A 17,850-nucleotide genomic window follows, 5' to 3' on the forward strand; every position below is an offset into this window, starting at 1 on the left:
CTACGTAAAAAACAACACAGGAAAAAACTACACTAGACTACAGACTAGATCTCCAGTCCTGATGAAGTGACTCAGCCCAAGACGTTGACAGTTTATTCCTTTCCATTGATGCTGCATGACCTGCTAAGTTCCTCCCGTATTTGTACGTGTTACTTGTTCACTCATTACCAGATAACCTATTTATAGCTTTTCCCTATAGTGTCCCCAATTTTACACCATCAGAAACATCCCCCTCCCTTCCTACAAGTTTCATGTCTTCTCTAATGAAGGGTATGTGACCTGAAAAGTAAACTTGTTTCTCTGTGCAACCTGACATGCTAGATACTTCCAGTGTTTTGTCTTCTTTAGAATTCCATTTTTTAAAATGCTCGCTAAATTTTACTTGAAGTGAATTGTGTAGGATACTGTGAAATGAAAGTCGGTACAAATCTTGTAAAGTAGTCATACTAAGAAGTAGGGAAATCAGTTTTTTTTTGTTACAGGGAACCAAGGCTCTCCAGAAAATGATTCTCATAGTTAATTTACTCAAGTTCTGAAGACACAAGTACAATGTGCAAAAGACAATGCCGATCAAGAAGGTCACATGGATAAAAACAGAAAATATGGTAAAACACAGTAGGTCAGGAAACATCTGTGGAAAGAGAAAGAGATGGAAGACCCTTCACCAGTACAGACTCAAAACCAGCCCACCCATCCATCCGAGTTTTTCCCAGCATATTCTGTTTTTATTTCAGATTTCCTACATTTGCAGTTTGATAGTCAATTAATAGATCTACAAATATCACACCAACTACACCAATAACCCAAGACTATCACCCACCTTCCAACAGATTTATTTTCCATCAGAACTCAAAGCCATCATTCTAATGGTCTACAAAAATAGTGCACTACCACAAACAGTTAAAGAAGGCATCTTGTAAAGTTGTGCTTCCCCCTGGTGGATTTGTTCACTGCTTACAAGAATGGAAACCATAACAAAAATGGAACGAACCATTTAAAAGATTTAGAAGTCCTTGAATCCTTAGTATTTTACTACACAATACAGGTAAATATTTTATTCCTTACCCTGTTACTTTGATTTTTATTTTAAGTCTTTGTCTGAACATTCAATGATGGATGAAGAGAAAGATGACAAATGCAATAAATGTGTAAGACCATCAATGTTGTAAGAAAGAACACATCCATTATGGATCTCTCAAGTTTGGTTACTGCTAATTTTCTTTCACTGTTTTGAACAGAATGAACAGCCAATGTTAACTAATTATTAGATCTATAAATACAAATCATATCTAAAATATAATCGTCTGATTTTGAAAATGTTCTTGCTTATTCCGATTACTGCAATCCGTAGATATTCCTCTGATAACTGTGACAACTGTTTTTTCCCAAGTGCTTTTCTGTGTAGCTGGATAGCTCAAAAACTTGGTTACAAATTGGGAAACACAAGGGACACCTGCTCTTTACCATTGTTGATTTACACTGCTATTCTGGTCTTTTTCAGGGTGGATGCAAGGAAAATAAATGCATGGTGTAATGTTTGCCTTTAAACTTGAAAGCAAGGTCTAAGATGCTCACTTTCTTTGAAGTGTGCAGGTTGGTGTCAGTACAGAAAAAGGCTGAACAAGTTAGGTCTTTATTCTTTGGAGCATAGAAGGGGGGACTTGATAGAGGTATTTAAAATTATGAGGGGGTAGATAGAGTTGACGTGGATAGGCTTTTTCCATTGAGAGTAGGGGAGATTCAAACAAGAGGACATGAGTTGAGAGTTAAGGGGCAGAAGTTAAGGGGTAACACGAGGGGGAATTTCTTTACTCAGAGAGCGGTAGCTGTGTGGAACAAGCTTCCAATAGAAGTGGTAGAGGCAGGTTTGGTATTGTCATTTTTTAAAAAATTGGGTAGGTATATGGACAGGAAAGGAATGGAGGGTTATGGGCTGAGTGCAGGTAGGTGGGACTAGGTGAGAGTAAGCGTTTGGCACAGACTAGAAGGGCCGAGATGGCCTGTTTCTGTGCTGTAATTGTTATATGGTTATATAAAGAGATTCACTTGAGAACCATTTGTCTCTTTGCTATTTCAGACTATCCTACAAAATTTTTGCTGGGTAGAAGGCAACAGGAATGGTTTTGGGAGCAGAACTATTCTTAGTGCAAAAGAAGACAGCTAGTACTTACACAATACAGCCTTCAAAATGTAGGCAATTCTGTTGGAGAACAGATTGCTGAATGGCTGTGCTGCGGCAGAAGCCCCTTTTCTATGCATTCTCTGTAAAGGATTGTTCAGGCAGATCAATATCTATTAGCTATGTAAAGCCAGTGCCAATTTTCAATCCTACACAGCAAGTAACATCAACCCTTAACTTAACACAACTGAACACAACATTAAACAGAAATGAAGTACCATCCCCAATCTCTCCCCATTAGCGTTACGATCATAAAATATTTACAGGTTAATAGTTAGATTTCTTCTAGCTGCTGATTCAACTTTTCACATTCATGAAAGTTTTCTAAACTTTTAGTTAGGTTCAATTATTCCACAGGCAGTGGTGTGTAAAAGTAATGCATTAAGATTTTGTCTTAGGAAACCTGTAGGTAAATAATTGAAACACGTTATAAGGTCTGGAACAATTTTGCAAACAACTCTCGTTCTATAAATTCACTCAAAGCAAACAAATGTAAAAATGCTTCTGCATTCCTTCAGTCTATGATTTCCTGGCATCTTTATTGGACCTTCTGTGGGTGGTTCTCTGAGTTGGTGCAGCAAGGCAGATGGAACGCCCCCGAGTTATCAATACAGCAGAGGGACTTGGTAGGTGATCTCCAGCAGTTCTAGGAGAGAAGGACTTGACAAGTTTTTTCTATGTCAGGCTGGGCTGTAAAAGCCTTGGCCAGAAGGAAAGTGAAAAGGTCCTGATGAAATGGCAAGACCAGAGCAGATCTGTGGGGAAGAGCCACTGACATTTTCCTGGAGGAATTCCCCCAACAATCCTCATTAATCTATTGCAGAACAGAAGAGAACAGGCAATCTTGAATTGATGGATAGAATCATGGCTATTCCATGGCTTTGCTGATAGAAGTTGGTCCCCATTTCAACATTTAAAAATAAGAACTTAAATACTACACAAATAGGGTGGTAGACAAAGATTCCATTATAGTTTCTAAAGAGAGCTGAATAAAAAGAGGATTGGATAAATATTCAATAGAGATAAAGGGTAAGAGGAAAGAGAAGAGAGATCAACTGGATTCCTCATTGAAATAGCAAATGCAGAACTCCATTGGGTCTTACTTTGTATGGTGTTATCTCATACTCTAGGGCAGCTTCACTTTGTATAGCCTTATCATTAGAAAGTGAATATATCACTATACTGATCTACTTGTCATTTTTGACTAACTTAATCTGAAAAATTTGGACAAAATTAAATGAATAATTTGCAAAGAGACCAAACTATCCTGCGTGATATCTGATCCAGTTTGGTATGGATTGTATTATTTAATGCTTCAGCTTTAACCACAGAACCTACAGTATAATTCTGCTTGCAAATTGGATTATATTGTGGTAAGCATTGAGTCCATGATGACGAATGAGAAAAGCTAGTTTATCTCAACTGACGTCTTTATTGCGACAAGCACCAAAAAAAACAGATGAGGCACTATGACCGGGCGAAAGAACCCACTCAGTCACATACAGACAGAGGAGGTGATTATTACGCACCCCGGTTACAGCGGTTACAGTCAGGGTGACCCACAACACACAGGCAAACAACAGTATAACCCAGGCTAAAATGTAACAATAATGAACTTGAACATCCCACCATAATCCCACAAACACATTTTAAAACAAGAACAATAAATAGGGCTGCCACTAGGAACGCTGGAGAGAGCTGTTGACCACCCCCCCCCCCCCCCCCAGAGTGTCACAGTATCTTTTAAAGTGCTCAAAAAATTCATTACTTACAAAGCAGTCACCAATTTATTTTTCTTAAAAATCACAATACTGCTAAAGAAAATGTGCAATAGTGTTAGGGCATTTTTCCGCAAGAAGGAAACACTAAAACAGTCTGTACAGTACCGGTCTTCTCCTACCATTTCGCATTTTCCCCTCCCCCTCCTACTTTCAAATCTCTTACTATCTTTCCTTTCAGTTAGTCCTGACGAAGGGTCTCGGCCTGAAACGTCGACAGCGCTTCTCCCTATAGATGCTGCCTGACCTGCTGTGTTCCACCAGCATTTTGTGTGTGTTGTTGTTTGAATTTCCAGCATCTGCAGATTTCCTCGTGTTTGCTGTACAGTACCTGACGGGACTAGGCTAAATTCAGCACAATCAGAGGACATTAGGAGGCACACGACCTATGGTAGTTGGACAACAGCAATACACCGTGTCTGCCACAAAGAAAAGAGAGTTTCAGAAAGTACATTGAAGTCCTCATAAGTAATGCAAAAAGGATCCAGAGAACAGTGCCAGGACCACAAGGCGAACCTAGTAGAAGCTCCCCTAAGTTGTCTCCACTGAAAACAAGAACCGCCACAGGATGGAGCAATGATACAATAATTTCAGACCGAATAACTTACATTAAACTGAGCTGATCTCTGGTTCTCTGTCACTGAGGCGAGGTAACATTCTCTCACACAGACAACAGTGAATCGTTGCAATTCTGTCCCCTAGAGGGCAGTGGAGGCTCGATTACTGAAAATATCCAAACTCTCATCAGCTTTCAACATTTAAAGAATCAAGATATCTGGGATTATTGCAGAAAAATGGCATTTCAAATCTTAATGAATGGTGAAGCAGGAACACTAGATTGCATGGCCAACTCATGTTTTTATTTCATGCTTTTTCCCTTCACATCCCCACCCTCAGTCTACCACTGAAAGCTATGATGATCCCATTACATAATTTGGTTTAACACTCTACAGCAGCCAGATTATGCACTGGATTCAGTAGGCAAAATAGGTCATTCTCACAATTTTCAACATCATAGACACTTGAGTGGAAATCTATTCTATTCATTAAATGAAATGAGTTCTTCAAGACTGCACTAATGGGCACAAGTGAAGTCAATGCTGACAAATCCCAACATCATGCATCCGTTAAGGTATATGAGATTTCTCGTCCATAACTACAGATCGCAGGTGAAGAGGTGCAACCTGAGAGATTATCATCAAATGAATGAAATGTTCCAGAAGCCAGATCATTGAGATTTACACGTGAACATGCCTGAACGTTTGCCTCCAGAAATTGCAGATTTCAGTAACACAGATTTTGGAAAACTGGGCTTCATAACCTCACCTTTTCAGAATGGAATTCCTCTGGCGAGGTTTATGCAGTCAGCATGCTTCTAAAGTTTACAATACAAAATTTGTCCATGGACCTTTTGACATGCAGATTGATCAGTTGTCCAAAACAAAAACTGCGGAAGAGGTTTTAAAGTGGAAGAGCATTACACTAGGGCAGTTCCACTCTCTCATCCTCAGGGGTTCCAGTGATACAAGTAATCATCACAACTGGGGTCTTCCTTGGTTGCAGTGAACGACCATGACTTCTGCGTCCTTTCATGCCCTTTGCTTTCCAAGAACCGCTTTCCTGGCCATTGGATCTCACTCTTGATCTCATCCACCCCGTCAGCCAGAAATTACTTCACATCCTAGTCATACCACAGCAATATCTAAAAGTAAACTGAATTTACATAACAAGAGCAGAGGCTAGAAACACATTTACAGATGATTGCTTAACAACGATTTCTATGGGTAATATTTTTCAATGTATTTCTTTCTCTTTTTAGGAAATCTTTTGGTTCTCCTGGTTTCTAGCTACCTCATTTTGACAAGCCAATCTGAGCAACTGATGAAAACTTCATCATTTTAGTATTTACGTACTTTCCACGAATGGAATTACTGTGGTACGCACAGAAGGAGGCCTCACCCCTTGTGGTGAAACAGCGTTAAACTCTACTTTGGTTAAAGTATTTCCTTGTCGACCACAAGACTAAAATAATATGACCTTCAAATCATACTCTCTGGCTAGGGAGCAGCATTTTAGGTATCAGTATTCAGTTCCAGTGATATCTTGTTATACAGAGTTCACATGGAATGCAGAACTCTGTTTATGTAAGATATCATATAGTCAATCTTAGACACAAGAGAGACTGCAGATGCTGGAAATCTTGAGCAATCTTGTGGTTTTTTTTAATTTAGATTACAATATATAATATTCATTGAGCATTTCCCCTAAGGACCACACATTTGGTTTTCCATGCAGTAATTGCACTGTACTTCAAAGAGAATTTCATTTGTCTTAGCTAATGAGCTCTCCTTACAAAGTGATATGTCAGGTGTGGAGTGCCAGCTGTCTAGATTGCATCATCTCCCAGACACATGAAAATCCTATCAACACATCACCTGAATAAAAGAATTCAATTTGGCAGAAGCTATTTGTATCTCATCTGACAGAAAACCCTGCAAATCCTGTTTCCCACCTCCCACCAGCCGAAATTATTCCCAGGTATTGAATTATAAAATATTACTGTAGGCAGGGCTCAAAATCAGAATCAGGTTTATTATCAGTGACATATGTCATGTAATTTTTTTTTTTGCAGGAGCAGCAGTAGAGTGCAAGATAAAAAATACTCCTAAATTACAAAGAATAAGCAATCAGTGAAAAAGATGAATAGCAAATTAGAATTTATGGATCTTCCAGTAATCTGATAGTGGAGGGGAAGAAGCTGCTCCTTGTGGTGAACTACATATACCTGTCTGGACACGCCCCCCCCTGCTGACTGCTCCTGTGGCTCCTCCCATGGACCCTGGTATAAAGGCGATTGGAGCCACAGCCCCAGCCTCAGTCTCCAGGATGTAGTGTGGTGGTCACTTGCTGCTTGTTCTTTCTTCCAGCCAATAAAAGCCTATATCTCTCCTCACGTCTCCGAGAGTTATTGATGGTGCATCACTCCTAAAATGTTGAGTGGGTCTGCAGGCTCTGTACCTTCTTCCTGAAGGAAGACATAGGTGTGTCCAAGATGGTGAGGGCCTGTAATGATGGATGCCATTTTCTTGAGGAACCACCTCCTGAAGAGGCAATTCCTTGATGGCCCATGTACAGGACCCAACTAAAGAGCACCAGACCATTGTCTCCCACACCATCACTAACCTCAACTGTGGAGATCTCCCATTCACTGCCACCAACCTCATTGTTTTTCCTGCTCCCCTCCACCCCCCACTGCTCATTTCCACCTCCTACCCAAGCTCCTAAAACCTGACTGCCCTTGTACGCCTATCATTTTTACCAGATTGTGCCCCGGGTCCACATACCATTTTGTCTCCCTTTGTTCTATCCCTCTCTCCTATATCCGTGACACTTCACGTGCTCTCCATCACTTTAATCACTTCCAGTTTCCTGGTCTAGATGACCTTATTTTAATTGGAACGTCCAGTGCCTATACACATCTGTCCCCTATCTTGGATAGGCTGGGTGAGTGGGCAGATACTTGGCAGATGACGTTTAATGTGAATAAGTGTGAGGTTATCCACTTTGGGAGTAAGAACAGGAAGGCAGATTATTATCTGAATGGTGTAAAGTTAGGTAAGGGAGAAATACAAAGAGATCTAGGAGTCCTTGTTCATCAGTCACTAAAGGTGAATGAGCAAGTGCAGCAGGCAGTGAAGAAGGCTAATGGAATGTTGGCCTTTATTACAAAGGGAATTGAGTACAAGAGCAAGGAAATCCTCTTGCATTTGTACAAAGCCCTGGTGAGACCACACCTGGAGTATTGTGTACAGTTTTGGTCTCCAGGGTTAAGGAAGGACATCCTGGCTGTAGAGGAAGTGCAGCGTAGATTCACGAGGTTAATTCCTGGGATGTCTGGACTGTCTTAAGCAGAGAGGTTAGAGCGACTGGGCTTGTACACGCTGGAATTAAGGAGATTGAGAGGGGATCTAATTGAAACATATAAGATTATTAAGGGATTGGACAAGATAGAGGCAGGAAATATGTTCCAGATGCTGGGAGAGTCCAGCACAAGAGGGCATGGTTTGAGAATAAGGGTAGGTCATTTAGGACAGAGTTAAGGAAAAACTTCTTCTCCCAGAGAGTTGTGGGGGTCTGGAATGCACTGCCTCAGAAGGCAGTGGAGGCCAATTCTCTGGATGCTTTCAAGAAGGAGCTAGATAGGTATCTTATGGATAGGGGAATCAAGGGATATGGGGACAAGGCAGGAACCAGGTATCGATAGTAGATGATCAGCCATGATCTCAAAATGGCGGTGCAGGCTCGAAGGGCCGAATGGTCTACTTCTGCACCTATTGTCTATTGTCTATCAGGAAAGTCTTATGGATCTCCACTTTTTTCAGAACAAAAGATCTAACTAAGTCCCCTCCGGCACCACCTGCCTCCATCTGGTAGAACTGGTCCTCATCCTCAACAATTTCTATTTTGGCCTCTCACACTTTCCCTAAACCAGAGGTGTAGCCACGGACACTTGCATAGGCCCCAGCTAGGACTACCATTTTTGTCAGCTAGGTGGAACAGTCCATATTCCAGGCCTACACTGGTACTGATCCCCAACTTTTTCTCAGACTCAAAAGATTCAGCAAATGCTGGAAATCTTGAGCAACACACACAAAATACTGGAGAAACTCAAGTCAGGCAGCATGAATGGAGGAGACAGTCCACGCTTTGAGCCATAGACCTATCACCAGGCCAGGACAGATTCTGGTGAAGGACTTTGGCCTGAAATGCCAACTGTTTTTTTCCCTTTCCATAGATGCTGCCTTAACTTGCCAATTCTCTTCTCAGCTAAATTGATGACTGCATTGGTGCTGTTTCATGCACCCATGCTGATTTTGTCAATTTCATCAACTTTGCCTCTAACTTCCACCCTGACCTCAAACTTACTTGGTCCATCTCTGACTTGTCTCTCCCCCCGTTTGATCACTGTCCCCATATCTGGAGAGATAGACTATCCACTGACATCTTTCTAAACCTAGTGACTCTCGCAGTTATCTCAACTATACCTCCTCCTATGTCATTTGTAAAAAAGCTATTCCCTTCTCTCAGTTCATCCATGTCATCTGTCTCTGCTGATCGATTGATGCTGCCTTCACATGCATCTCCTCCATTTCCCACACATCTCTTCTCACCCCATCTTCCTGATGCCATAATAGGGACAGGGTTGCCCTTGTCTTTACCCACCACCCACAAGCCTTCACATCAAGCACATTATTTTCATAGGGATCACTTTTTGTAGAGATTGCTTTCTATATGACTCTCTTGACCCCTCGTCGATCTGCACTGATCTCCCTTCCGGCACTTACCCCTGAAAGCAGGACAAGTGCTACACCTGCCCCCAAACCTCCACCCTCACCACCATTCAGTCCCTCCAACTGAGGTGGCACTTCATCTACAAGTCTTTTGGGGTCGTCCATTGTTTCCAGAGTGGCCTCCTCTACTTCAGTGAGATCCAACATAGATTGGGGGACCGCTTCATCTAGTACCTTCACTCTGTCCACCACAAGAGGCAGGACCTCCCAGTGGCTACTCATTTCAACTCCACTTCCCAATCCCATTCTGACAGGTCAGTCTATGGCCTCCCCTACTGCTGCGATGAGGCCAAACTCAGGTTGGAGGAAAAAACCCCATATTCTGTCTGAACAGCCTCCAACCTGATGGCAGGATTATCAATTTCTCAAACTTTTGGTAATTTCTCACCCTCTTCGCTGCTGACACCCTCAAATGAGGAGAGATGTTTGTCTTCCTGACTTCCCCTTCCTGAAGTCCTCTATCATTTCCTAAGTCTTGCTGACTTTGTGTGTAGGTCTGCTGTTGCAATACCACTCAACCTATCTATCTCACTCTTGTTTGACTCCTCATTGCCACCTGAGATTCTGCCAACAGTGGTGTCATCAGTGAATTTATAATGGCATTTGAGCAGCACCCAGCCACACCTGGTGATGAGGGGCAAGAGAGCAGAGCAGTGAGGTAGGCAGGGTGGAAGTCATGGTTCTGACAAGCTGGCTGCGGTCACCCAGTGAGGAAGTCAGAGGGAGGTGCAGACTTTTAAATGACTTAAAGCAATGACTTAAAGCTTACTGCAGTGTGTGTGCCTGCAGGTTTCAGCTGCAGTAATTGTAAATGGGAATGTCTGATAATTCCCTTGGGACCGGCAAACAAAAAAATGAGACATTTTGGCAACATTTCTTTGCCCTCCTCCTCACAGTCAGCCATCGTGGCTCTCCTTCATGTGCAGCTCCATTCACAAATTACAGGCATTTGCATATGTGAAGAGATCAATAGCCATCTGCAAAAAATCACATCCAATTAGCCTCTTAAACTTCTAGTATTAATGAATATTTAGTTGAGCAGAGTTCACAGGCTGAGCTTGTGCTATAAAAATAATCTTCAGAAGAAAAAAACAGAAGCAGATTCCTTGTGATGATTTATGAAGACAAAGAGATAGTCAACAGGATCCAGGGTCACAACCTGCATTCCCCTACCTCCATAGATGCTGTCTGAGTTGCTGTGATTCCTTCAGCAGTTTGTTCTTTTTTGGCATCGTCAGTCTCTGTCTCTCCAGTTAGAGTTCTGCTCAATGTCATCTAGAAATTGATATAAATCCTACTGGAACAGTGATGCACCATCGATAACTCACGCTGAGACGTAGGAAGTGAGATATCGGCTTTTATTGACTGGAAGAATAAACAACACTACATCCTGGGGAAAATGAGGGAGAGCAGCAGCCCACAGTCGCCTTTATACAGGGGTCTGTGGGAGGAGCCACAGGAGCAGTCAGACAGGTATATCTAGTTCACCACAAATAGAGAGATCCCCCCCCCCCCCCCAGGGTAAGACCCATCTGCAACAGAAACAGATTGCTTAACTCAAACCAGTGAGCTGCTTCTTTTCTGAATGGAAATGGTTGGGCCTAGGCAGTGCTCTGAAGAACTCCTGCAGTGATGTCCTATTCTGAGATGATTGATTTACAACTACAGTAAAGATTCTATATGCTGCAAGGCTCCTACTAGAGGAAAGGTCTTTTTTTTTGACTCCGTTTTACTAGGACTCCTTGATGCCATGCTCTGTTAAAAACTATTTTATTGACAGGAGCTGTCACTATCACCTCACCTTTGGAACCTAGCTCTTTGTTCAGTGTTTAGATCAAGACACCTGACCGACCGAGCATTTCCAGAAATTTCTGTTTTCATTTCAGTGATGATAAATGCCTGCTTCAAGTTTTTCACCCTCTCTCTGGACAGAATTTAAACAGAACTTCTTGTTACAATTATTTCTTTGAGGTTTTATCACCCTAACGTTCACAAGGAAGTGTTGAAACAGGAAGCTAAAGAAGTACTACACAGACTTACACTTCAGAAAGTATTACATATTGGTAAGTAACTGTCTTTTAACAAAACTAATTATTAGAGTTTTTCTAATGTTAACTCAAACAACTTCACCAAGGATAATTTTTGATTAATATGTACACTAGAAGGTCTCTTTTTGTCTTCTCATTTCTTACAAAACTTGGAGAAAGTTGAAAGCAAAATGGTAAACAATGATTAACATTGCTAGCATGGATCTGAACTACTAAAGTAAAGAATATGCTACGGTGATCATTTTAATTGAATTTTAAAACCATGCAAAAAAGTGATTTTCTGTAAAAGTCTGCAATTTATAGATGTCTGTTGAGTGGAGAGGAAGATGTTATTTGCAGGAATTACTCAGAAATATGTTTCTATATTTCCTAAAGGTTCCAATATAAACTTTTGATCCCTATATTATCTCATTATTTATAGTCAAAATGACCCACTCGGGTGACAACATAAGATGTTTCTTTTTCTACAAACATCAAAATACATTTAAAAATGTCCATTGAAGATGTATTTAGCTCAATTTCATTCTGATTAATTAGAATACGTAGTTCAAGAGTCAAAATATACAAACTGCTTCAAATGAATATTTGTTTATATACAGCAATATAGTAAGTCCAGAGTTTATGAGTCAAGGGTCTATACATAAGTTGAACCCATCTGGATTCTGAACCTGCATCCACAGGGATTTTTACTGCGCTTGTCATGATAACTTTTTCGATTTCTTTTCTCAATGTAGCAAATACAATGATCATTTTGTTAAATAAATGTACAATGTATCATTTCTTCAGATGCACAATCAAAACAGAGATCTGTGTATTAATTATTAATGAATATCAGTGCAATACTTTACAGTAGGGTCTCTGCTTGGCCACAGTGGATAATCTGGGTGCACTAATTTCAGGAATTGCTCCCTCAAGTTATTTTGTTCAAAGTGTCTTGCTTCCTAGAGATTTCTATAAAATTCCAAGTGGCAGATAAGCCTTATAAGCCCTGAGGATAATAGATACTTTAAATACTGTAGTTTTTACATTGATAAAATTGTGCATAAAGAACAATGCAATCTATGCCTTTAACAGAAATCTGTCAATCCATGCAGTGAATGGTTAGCTGGCTGCAGTTCTCCCAACATATTAATCATGACATTATTTAAAACACAAATGGCAATGGCAGAAACGGCCATTCTATTCAGCAGCTTGGATCTGTCACAGAGCTGGTGAACCAACTCCATCACTTATCTTTAAAGCATCTTACAAAAATTTTGGAACATTGAAGACCTGAATCCAACAATGGTGAACAAGACAAGCTCGAAGTCAAAATTACTGATCTAACACTTTTATTACACTCTTGGTAGCTGTAATATGGAAATTACACACCTTTTTGGCCGGTGGTTCCATAGTGAGTGATATTGCCCCCTCTTGGGGGCAGTGGGAGTTTTGAAGGTGTGATAGAGATAAAATGGGTGGTGAGGGCACTCGGTAGCAAGACTTAATTTAAGAAATGAAATGAATTACTTATTATAACCATTTGATCCTCAGTGGCTCATAATTCATTACAATGATCACATAATCACCCCATCACTTGCTAACACACCGTTCTAAAGGACTTTGCTCGAAGCACGTCTTAGTTGCAGAAAAGCAATGTCACGCTTCTGTGTTTGGCATATCATGAGAAATCTGGTTTGAAGAAATTGTGTTATTTCAGGGCCTAGCCCATGCATTATAGCTGTTCACTACTGTAGTACAATTCCCATACTCCGATCACACAGTGACGCAATTCCTGTACTCAATAGGGTAAAGGTCAGAATCTGCCTGTTCAAATGGTCTTGACCGCAATTCTCTAGCCCATAGCCCAAACGAGATATCACTGCCCCTCTTTGTGTACCTTCAGGCAGAGAGTCAGGTTTTGCCTGAACAAAGACCATGTCAAAACTTTCCCCATTATAGACTGCAGCGCTTGAGATTGGACTTAAACAGGTAATTGACTGCAGCCATTAATCCATAACAAAGATGACAGAAGTAGACCAAACAAAAAGGATGGTGTGTAGTATCTGAAATACAGATTTATACCAGCACCCAGTAATCAGCAGAAGCCAATGTGTCTGTTGTGTGAATTTTATTTTTAAATGAGGCTATGAAACCATCCAGGCTCCTAGAACATTTGAAGAGAATACACTTTGCTAAAGCAAACAAGAATTTCAGTCACTTCGTAAAAACTTTCAGAAATGGAAAATACTTAAAAATGTGTTTGCTAGCTCTTCACAACAAAGCATGACATGGTTTGCGTTCTTCATACAACATTTCATCGCTCATAGCCAGATCTGGAAGGCCCTTTACAATTGGAGAAGAACTGATTCTGCCAGCAGTAAGGTTCTGAGTACAGCCTTCAATAAGGCACGATCAAAGTGTTTCTATTCACCAACTACTCCGATCAAAGACGAATAGATGAAATGTCTGAGAATGTGTTAGTCACATAGCGTAACATACTTAGGATAACAGATTTTGTTCTGCAGTTGATGAATCAACTTTGCCAGGCAACAAACCTTTGCTTCTTGGTTATATTCACTTCACAAAAGATGAAAGCATGTTTCAAAAGATGGTCTTTGCGAGGAGACTAAAAGCAGTTATGAAGGGGAAGTTAACAATTGGGTTGTTGAGCAAGTTTTCAAAGGAAAAATTCCGCTCACCAATGTCCTTGCTTGTGCAACAAATGGGCCACCATCAATGCCACTGCGCAGTTAATACTTCCCTGAAAAACACTGAACCTTATGTATTTACCATTCACTGTGTGATTCACAGACAACATCTTGGCACAGAATAACCTAAGTAATCAGCTGGAAAAATCATTAAATACAGATATCACAGTGATAATAATATCAAGTCCCATGCTTTCAATTCTTGACTATTCCGAAAGCTTTGTATTGAGAACGATGAACAGTTTGTCTTATTGTTCTAAGCCCTACAATGGGAGAGAAGAAAGTTCTTCCAGAGCCGTGTAACAGATTCAGGAGCATACTCAGAGGCACACTTAAGGTAAAGTGAAAGGCTATCAGAGTGTGTCCTCTGGGCATTGTGAGTTGGTACTAGGAAGCCTATGAAAGGAAGAAGCATTATCTTGACCTATTCCTTTTTAAAATTCCTTCAGAAAGTACTCAGTGTAAATTCCAGCCTAAGCAATTTCATCAATCAAAAATGTATACAACAGTCAATGTAAAAGAGCTGGAGCCTTTGAACCAATTTTTCCTGGAACTTGTGTTTTTTCCTTCAACTACATATGCTGAAGGCCCGATGTTTTCTTTACCTTTAACGTTGAAAATGATTACTTTAGTTGATGCGTGTATTTCCACAACAACAGGCTGGTATTTATTTTGTTATTTCTGCAGATCTTTATTTTTACACTTGCTCTTTGCTTTCCTGTCTCAGTTTCACAACTTTGCATTCTGCTGGATTAAAAACCAGAACTAATTTGTCACAAACAAGAGCAACGCACACAAAATGCTGGTAGAACTCAGCAAGCCAGGCAGCATCTATGGAATAAAGTATTGTCGACATTTCGGCAGGACTGGAGAAAAAAAGCTGAGGAGCAGATTTGAAAGGTGGGGGGAGGGGAGAGAGAAACATCAGGTGACAGGTGAAACCTGGAGGGGAGGGATGGAGCAAAGAGCTAGTTGATTGATGAAGGAGACAGAAGGTCTCCTTCTGGAAGAAGGGGGGTAGTGGGAAGAGCACCAGAGAGAGGCCAGGGGTGGGCAAGGAGATAACATGAGACAGGGACAAGGGGATGGGAAATGGTGAAGGGGGTGAGGGTGGAGGCATTACTGGAGATTTGAGAAAACGATGATCATGCCATCAAGTTGGAGGCTACCCAAACAGAGTATAAGGTGTTGTTCCTCCAACCTAAGTGTGTCCTTATCCCGACAGTGGAGGAGGCCATGGATGGATATATCAGAATGGGAATGCAAAGTGGAATTAAAATGGGTGGCCACTGGGAGATCCCGCTTGTTCGGACACAAGGAGTGTAGATGCTCAGTAATGCAGTCTCCCAATCTCCGTCGGGTCTCACTGATGTACAAGAGGTCACACCGCGAGCACTGAACACTGTATACGACTGCAACTAACTCACAGGTGAAGTGTTGCCTCACCTGGAAGGACTGTTTGGGGCCCTGAATGGTAGTGAGGGAGGAGGTGTAGAGGTAGGTGAATCACTTGTTCCGCTTGCAAGAATAAGTGCGAGGAGGGATATCAGTGGGAGGGACGAATGGACAAGGGAGTCATGTAGGGAGCGATCCCTGCGGAAAGCAGGAAGTGGGGGGGAGAGAAAGATGTGTTTGGTGGTGGGATCCCATTGGAGATGGTGGAAGTTCCCAAGAATTACGTGCTGGACACAAAGGCTGGTGGGGTGGTAGGTGAGGACAAGAGGAACCCTATCCCTAGTAGAGTGGTGGGAGGATGGGGTAAGAGCAGACATGCATGAAATGGAAGAGATGCAGTTGAGGGCAGCATTGATGGTGGAGGAAGCCCCTTTCTTTGAAAAAGGTCATCTGCTTCATTCTAGGATGAAAGGCCTCATCCTGAGAGCAGATGCAGCAGAGATGGAGGAATTGAGAGAAGAGAATGGTGTTTTCACAAGTAGCAGGGTGGGACAAGGTATAGTCCAGGCAGTTGTGAGAGTCCATTGGTTTATAATAGACATCGGTGGATAAGCTGTCTTTGGAGGTAGAGACAGTGTGATCAAGAAAGGGAAGGGACCAAGTAAATTTGAGGGCAGGGTGGAAGTTGGAGGCAAAGTTGATGAAGTCGATGAGTTCAGCATGGGTGCAGGAAGCAGCACCAATGCAGACATCGATGTAGTGTAGGAAAAATGCGGGACAGACACCAGTGTAGGCTTGCAACATAGACTGTTCCATATAGCCAACAAACAGGCAGGCATAGCTGGGACCCATTGCTACCCCTTTTGTTTGAAGGAAATGGGTGAAATTATTTAGAGTGAGGACAAGTTCCACTAGACGAAAGAGAGTGGTGGTGGAGAGGAACTGGTTGGGTCTGGTGTCCAGAAAGAAACGGAGAGCTTTGAGGCCTTCCTCTTAGGGAATGGAGGTGTATAGGGACTGGACATCCATAGTAAAAATAAGATGATGGGGGCCACGGAACCTGAAATCATTAAAAAGATCAAGAGCGTGTGAAGTGTCACAGATGTAGGTGGGAAGGGACTAATCCAGGGGGATAAAACACAGTCAAGGTGCAGATATGAGTTCTGTGAGGCAGGAACAAGCTGAAACAATGGGTCTACCTGGACAAGCAGGTTACTTTTTGTGGATCTTGGTTTGGAGGTAGAAACAGGAGGTGTGGGGTGCAGGAACTATGTGCTTGGTGGCAGAGGATGGGAGATCCCCAGAGACAATAAAGTTGGTGATGGTGTGGGAGACAATGGCCTTTCTTTTGTGGATTTTTGGAAAGAGATGCACACTGAACACTGTAAAGCGATGCACACTACGCTACCATACCCTAAGCATTTAACTCCATTGGCAGGGAATCAAACCCAGGTCTCCCACGTAGCAAGAGATACACACTGAATATTGTAGAGAGATGCACATTACGTATCCATGCTTTGTCACTTCATATCCACTGCCTCACCCTGTTCTCACTGAGGCCAAAGTTGTCAGAATGTAGTATCAAATGTGTTAGCATCTCTTTCTTAAAATCACTAGTTTCCAGTGACAGAAACAACTGGCAGTCCCTAATTATCCCCTTGATACTGTTTCCTTGAAAATTATCCTTTGCATTCTGTGGCTTAGCTGTTGAATTACCCACGTCAAAAGCTGCTTTCCTCTCCCATGCTTTCTAATTTATAACATAATTTATCAAACACAAACATACCTTTTTTTGTGTTCCCTTGAAAACAAGAACATGTACTGAGATCCCACATGGTTTTTCCAGTCAAAAAAGATTTTTTGTACAGCTACAGTAGCTATGAAATCTACCTAATACATACTCAGAGAACATTCTATATAAATCAGTTAATCACCTTTAACATTTCACATGACCTGTTTCAACACACTTTCTATAATTCACTCAGCTGAAATCTAAGCCCCAGTTTAGTGGCACAGTGTTGCAGCTACTAGATCTGCTGCCCCTCAATTTCAGTGACCTGGGTACAATCCTAAACCCTGATACTACCACAGCAATGCTTGCACCTTCTCTTTGTGTTTCCCCAGGCGTTCGGGTTTCTTCCCACATCCCAAAGACATGCAGCTTAATAGGTTAATAGGCCATTGTAAATTGCCCCCGATGTGTAGGTTAGTTGTAGGATCAAGGGGGAAGTGGTGGGAACATGGACAGAATAAGTTACAGTAAAAATCTGTAGGGAAATAGATTGCTGTGTCAGCTGTAGTCGTGGCGGATCTTCTGTTTTGAAAGGAAATAAGGAAAAATCCATTTCTTCACCAATTTACTCTTCTCTTCTCATTGGAAACAGCAATGCCCATGAACGGAAAAGCCTA

At 41.6% G+C, this 17,850-nt stretch overlaps 1 protein-coding gene across 1 annotated transcript in view; it reads left to right on the top strand.

Moving 5' to 3' along the window:
* Nucleotides 1-948: 948 nt before the first annotated feature.
* ankrd67 (ankyrin repeat domain 67) overlaps nucleotides 949-17,850 on the top strand; it is a 38,217-nt gene continuing 21,315 nt past the window's right edge. Inside the window, exons 1-2 of the mRNA XM_073038698.1 lie at nucleotides 949-1,045; nucleotides 11,280-11,371. The gene's annotated coding sequence lies outside the window, so the exon portion shown is untranslated. The remainder of the gene's footprint in view (nucleotides 1,046-11,279; nucleotides 11,372-17,850) is intronic.

This window comes from Hemitrygon akajei, chromosome 3 (genome assembly GCF_048418815.1).
Source record: "Hemitrygon akajei chromosome 3, sHemAka1.3, whole genome shotgun sequence".
NCBI lineage: Eukaryota > Metazoa > Chordata > Chondrichthyes > Myliobatiformes > Dasyatidae > Hemitrygon > Hemitrygon akajei.